The sequence below is a fragment of the Lotus japonicus genome, chromosome 1, assembly GCF_012489685.1.
Source record: "Lotus japonicus ecotype B-129 chromosome 1, LjGifu_v1.2".
Classification (NCBI taxonomy): Eukaryota; Viridiplantae; Streptophyta; class Magnoliopsida; order Fabales; family Fabaceae; genus Lotus; species Lotus japonicus.
Genome location: NC_080041.1, coordinates 67886464 through 67892463, shown reverse-complemented (window position 1 = coordinate 67892463; position 6000 = coordinate 67886464). Strand labels below are relative to the sequence as shown.

At 39.1% G+C, this 6000-nt stretch overlaps 1 non-coding gene across 1 annotated transcript; it reads right to left on the bottom strand.

Moving 5' to 3' along the window:
• Window positions 1-4871: 4871 nt before the first annotated feature.
• Window positions 4872-4978, bottom strand: LOC130734743 (small nucleolar RNA R71). Its single transcript, XR_009018089.1, has one exon. It is a non-coding gene; the product is annotated as a small nucleolar RNA R71 (small nucleolar RNA).
• Window positions 4979-6000: the final 1022 nt, after the last annotated feature.

Genomic DNA, 6000 nt, shown 5'->3' with positions numbered 1-6000 from the left:
TTTTCAAGTGTGTTACAAACGCATTGCGATGTGTGTGTTGTAGACGCACTCTTTAAGCGCGTCTACAACGCAGTTTGTAACTGCGCGATTATGTTGATTATGTTATTGTTATAATATTATCGCACCTTGCAACAGTGTTTATGTCGCACTATAAGCGTGCGACGGAGACGCACGTTCATAGTGCGATTATTTGCAGTTCTAGACTGTTACAGAAACAGTAAATTGTTTGCTCTTTACATCACTTACTTACTATTTGTTTGTGTATCTGATTCATTTCAGAATGAGTCTCCCTAGCTAAATCATATGAATTGGACATGCCTGGAGAAAAGGTGAATGGAGAAAGGTGGAAGAAAGACAGTTAGCCAATGTAAATGTTGGAGATGATGTGCCAATTTTCGCGGACTACCCTGAGCAATTTACCACAAAGAGGGTATTTTCATATACCTTCACTCATGAGTATATGCGAAATGTGTTGGATTTATATGTGATACCTATATGTGTGAATGTGTAGGTTTTTGCTACTCGGGATGAGCTCCTAGATTGGGTTCGGAATGTAGGAAAACAATTAGGCTTTGTGAGTATTATAAAAAGGTTTGATTGCGGGAGCAAGGGTCGTGGGAGTAAAAGTAGACAGTTGGCTATATTGGGGTGCGAGATGGGTGACAAGTACAAGCCTGAGATGAAGCGGAAGGGGACAGTGTAACATCACGACTTTCGGGGGTCACAAATAGTAACCTATTAAATAAAATGAAATGATTTTCCATAAGAATTTACAAATAAGAGTATATTTTGTTTTGTTTTTCTTTCCAAAGCATTTCCAAAACCTGATATGCAAACTCCTGCCCAACTCATACATCCGGACCTGATAAGGCAAGCACCTGTAAGTGACGACGGATGTTCAAACATATAATATACCATAAAGTAATGTTTAATTCGAACATCAGAGTTTCAATGCGATAACACCCTAAGTCCAATATACTTCTGATGACCCTAGTTTAGTAGTGTTTTTAGGGTCGTTTCTTTGTTAGTTTTGAGTCTTTTTGTTGAGTCTCATGTAGTGTTTCATGCATTCTCATGCATTTTTATCTTTATTTGTGTTTTTGCTTTGTTTCTGTAATTTTGTAGTTTTATAAGGACCTTTCTTGCATTTTAAGTAAGTTTAGGAGTTGCATGTCTTTTACACTTGAATTGAGGGTCCATTGTTCTAATAAACTCTTGAGTTCCTTGATATTTTTCCAAGCTTTGTTCTCAAGCAACTAGGTCTGAAACTGTTGAAGGAAGAAGGTAAACAGGCTTGGAGAATTGAAGGGCGACTTAAAGAGGAGCTAAGAAGAAGATCAAGAGGCTTTCCAGCGTGTGTTGGGCGCCTGAGCATGCTTGATGGGCGACTGAGCACCAAATCGAGCAAAGTTTCTCTTTTTAAAGAAGGAATTGGCGCCTAGCCATGCTTGGAGGGCGCCTAGCCATGCTTGGAGAGCGCCTAGGCGCCCTGTGGCCTGAAAAGTTAATGCTTTGTATTATTTTTTTTAATTGGTGCTCAAGCATGCTTTGCCAATGCTTGAGCGCCCAGACTCGTGTATTTTGCCTATAAATAAAGCTTTGGTCATTTTCATTGGGAGACTGGACATTTTTGACACATTTTGGCTAAGTTTGAGAGCTGAGGAGGATCTTTGGGGCTTGTGAGAGGGTTCCAACTTGTACTTTTCAGGTTTCTTTTACTTTTCATTGTATGGATTCACTAGCCATGAGTGACTAGTCTTCTTATAGCTTTGGTTTTAAGTGATTTTATGAAACTTTAGTTGCTAAATCCTATCTCTATGCATGAGTTCTTGATTTTACCTTGTATTTCAATTCTAATATGCATGCTTAGCTTGAGTGCACACTTGCTATATGTTAGACTATAATCATAACGGAAGTTTGTTGTAGTTTAGGGACATGAATTGAGATTGATCATTCTATTCTAGCTACTAGGAATAGAGGAAGGGTTGAGTTTTATTGGCTTGAATTTGTATCCTATAAACCTCAAATGAATGATTAAGTACACAAGGAATTGGGCTAGTTTGAGAGAATTACTTATGTGAGGAATCAATAAGTAGTTATAAAGGCTAGAGCAACAAGGAATGAATCAAGGTTTCACATGCATAGGATATGTAGACTTGGGTGGATTAGATGATCATAACCCAAGGCATTCTCATCAATTGATAATTTCAACATTTTCACTATTGCTCTTTTGCAATTTGATGCAGGAGCAGATTAATTAGGGATTTATTATTTTTAGTATTTTAAAATACATTTAGGATATATTCTATTTTAAATTAAGTTAGGATAAATTTATTAGGATTTATTATTTTGTTATTTTAGAATTAGGATCTTATTTTCAGATTATGATCTTTTATTTTTAATTAGGATCTTTTAGGATATTATTTATTTTTCTGTTTGGATATTTTCTTTTCCTATTTAAGCACTTGTAAGGCATAGCCTATTGCAGCTTTTTGATTAATAATAAAATTCAAGAGTTTTCTCTTCTTTTCTGGTGGATTCCATAAACCCTATTTTTAGGATTTGCGCTTGCAACCCTAGTACGACTTCCGCTGCATCAAGTGACATCAGAGCAGGCTTTCTCCTGTCTCTTTTCTTTGCTTGATCAATCATGGAAGATCAACCAATGACCAAAGCAGACTTGAAGGATGTTACCGCGGCTCTTACCGCGGCCCTAACTGCGGCCCTAACTTCTATGACACAACAGATGGAGACGTTCACGGCGGCTATAACGACGCATATCAACAATACCAACAACGGTAACCGGCGACGAGACAGGAGAAGGAAACCACATAGGTTTCTGTGCGACAACGACAACAATCATTCATCTATATACTTACTTTCTCAATCCTTACATTCACTATCGGTATCTCATCCTTATTACCAAGTTCAGTACCCAACCTCTAAAACCACCGAAACTCTACACCCCGAACCTGCTACATCCAACCTTATCAATTGTTACCCCAACATATCACCGACTGCAGATCCAATTTCCTTGCCACAACCCCTACCAAAACCTACTTCAAATTCATGTCCATCTGCAAGACCTATGTACGCAACTTCTTCGGAACCAGATTCTCAAATTTCATTTGCGCCATCCTCTATTGTTGACATGGAAGATGAGCCAAAAATGTTGGTGGATGATTTGGTACCATCTGCGCAGAAACCAAGGGAAGTTGATGTTACAAAAGATGAAAACTTTGGCCACATGAAGTCATCAGAGCTTCTTACATTCAAATCTGCAACTCCGCTTCCTACAAGAGTAGAAAGCACAGTTATCCCCTATAATGCAAAAGCCCCCAAAGTTATTTTGGAGAAACTGGGGAGGTTAGGATTGATTAAAGATAGTGATGGTGCTCATGAGATATTTGTTGAAGGAGATGATAAAAAAATAGTTCGGAGTTGTAGTAATGGTGTTGTTCATTTGGTTGGTTTGCATATTGAAGCCTTTTATTTAAAAGAGAACTTGTGGTCAAGTTCTTTGGAAGAAGAGGAGAATGTAAAGACATCGGAGGCACTTGGTTATGACGCATTTATGCGGGCATCAAATAGTTCTACACAGACTTGGGTATTCGACCCTAGCATTCTTAATGTCGTTCATGAGTTCCGGATAGAGGTATCCTTTTTTACGTTAGAACTCGGGGTCGATTTCTTCACAAGAAGAGGAGTCTGATGCAGGAGTAGATTAATTAGGGATTTATTATTTTTAGTATTTTTAAATACATTTAGGATTAATTTATTAGAATTTGTTATTTTGTTATTTTAGAATTAGGATCTTATTTTCAGATTATGATCTTTTATTTTTAATTAGGATCTTTTAGGATATTATTTATTTTTCTGTTAGGATATTTTCTTTTCCTATTTAAGCACTTATAAGACATGGCCTATTGCAGCTTTTTGATTAATAATAAAATTCAAGAGTTTTCTCTTCTTTTATGGTGGATTCCAGAAACCCTATTTTTAGGATTTGCGCTTGCAATCCTAGTACGACTTCCGCTGCATCACAATTTCTCTGTCACCAACAACTAAACTCAATTTCAGAATTTTATTGCTTTCGAAACTCACAAGCTAAGAGCTTAAACCCACAATTCTCACTCACAATCTTTGTGGTTCGATATTATAAAACCCGGAGGTATCTGTACACTTGCAGATGAACCAACAAGTTTTTGGTGTCGTTGCTGGGGATTGTTTGTGGTCTACAGTTTAAGTTAAGAGTTTGTAGTGTGTATTTTTGCTTTGCTAAACATTGCATTGAATAGGTGTTAGTAACTTTTTCCTTGTTTTTGTGATTTCAGTTTATGCAAGGTAGGCTTGATACGGATCCATTGTTGTTTGATCCGAAGCCTGAACGTACTCTTCACCATCGTCGAGCTTAGCAAAGAGCTGCTGAGATTGCCGCCATGGTTGTCCAAATGACGGAGGAGGAATTGTAAGCCTACATCGAGGAAAGAGTGCAAGAGGCTATTGCTCAAATACTTCAAGAGCAAGAGGCAGAGAATGCCAATCGTTCTCTTAGAAACCTCACCTCCGCTGCCATGAGCTACGATTATCTCGGCAACATAGTTTTCCCCGATGGCATGGGAAACTTTGAGCTGAGGCCGACCTTCATAAACTTGGTGAGCCAAAATAAGTATGGTGGAGGTGCTCTTGAAGATCCTCATGCACACATGGAGCGGTTTATCCGCAATTGCAACACTTATAGAGTTCAAAATGTCTCAGCGGACACAATCCGCTTAAGTTTGTTTCCATTCTCATTGAGGGACACTGCTGAATCTTGGGAGGATCTAGCAGAGAAGTTCACCACAAGATTTTTTCCAAGAGCCCTCTTGAGAAAGCTTAAGAATGATATCATGACATTTGCTCAATCCGTTGATGAGAACCTTTATGAAGCTTGGGAGCGTTTCAAGAAGCTCTTGAGGAAGTGTCCTCAACACAACCTCACCCAACCTGAGCAAGTGGCAAAGTTCTATGATGGTCTCCAATACTCTTCGAGGTTTGGTTTGGATGCGGCTTCAAATGGAGAGTTCACTGCCCTTCTTCCAAAGTTGGGTATGAATTGATTTAAAAGATGGCTGTGAGAGCCATGAACTCTAATAATGAATGCCAAGCTCGAAGAGAAGTGCTTGAAGTCGAAGCTTATGATCAAATCATTGCCTCCAACAAGCAACTCTCCAAGAAAATGGCTGAAATTCAGAGCCAAATGAAGGCGACCAATGTGGTCGGTGCTAGAGTAGCCAAAGTGGAGTGTGTGACTTGTGGAGGGCCTCATGATAGTGAAAGTTGTACCGATACTATACCAGAAGAAGAAGTCAAGGCCATGGGTCTAGTTCGAAATGACTCCTTCTCTAATACTTATAACCCTGGATGGAGAAACCACCCGAACTTCTCTTGGAGGCAAAGCAACAATGGACAAGGAGGTAACTTTCAAAGACAATTTCCTAATCAAGGTGTCTAAGGCCAAACCTCAAGACAACAACAAGAGCGAGGTGGAGTTGATGGTGGTGGTAGTAAGAATTGCTTGGAGGAGCTAGTTGAGACTTTCATCAACCGAACTGAAAATAATTACAAGAACCAAGCGGCGGCTATCAAGAATTTGGAGAACCAATTTGGCCAGCTGGCCAAGCAAATAGTGGAGAGGCCTCAAGGTAAATTTCCTTCCGATACTATCCCTAACCCCAAGCAAGAAAATGCCTCCGTTGTGACCAGTAGAAGTGGGAGAGTGATGAATAAGTTGAAGAAAAAAACAGAGAGAGAAAAAAGTGAGGAGATAGTTAAGGGGGAGGTTGTTGTGCCTATCAAAGCTAGAGTGGTGGTTGATCCTACTCCTGAAACTAGCAAGGTTCTATTCCCTAAAGCATTGGTCAAGAAATACATGGACAAGAAGTTTTCCAAGTTTTTGGATGTTTTCAAGAAACTCCATATCAATATTCCTCTTTTCGATGCTTTGGAACAAATGCCTAT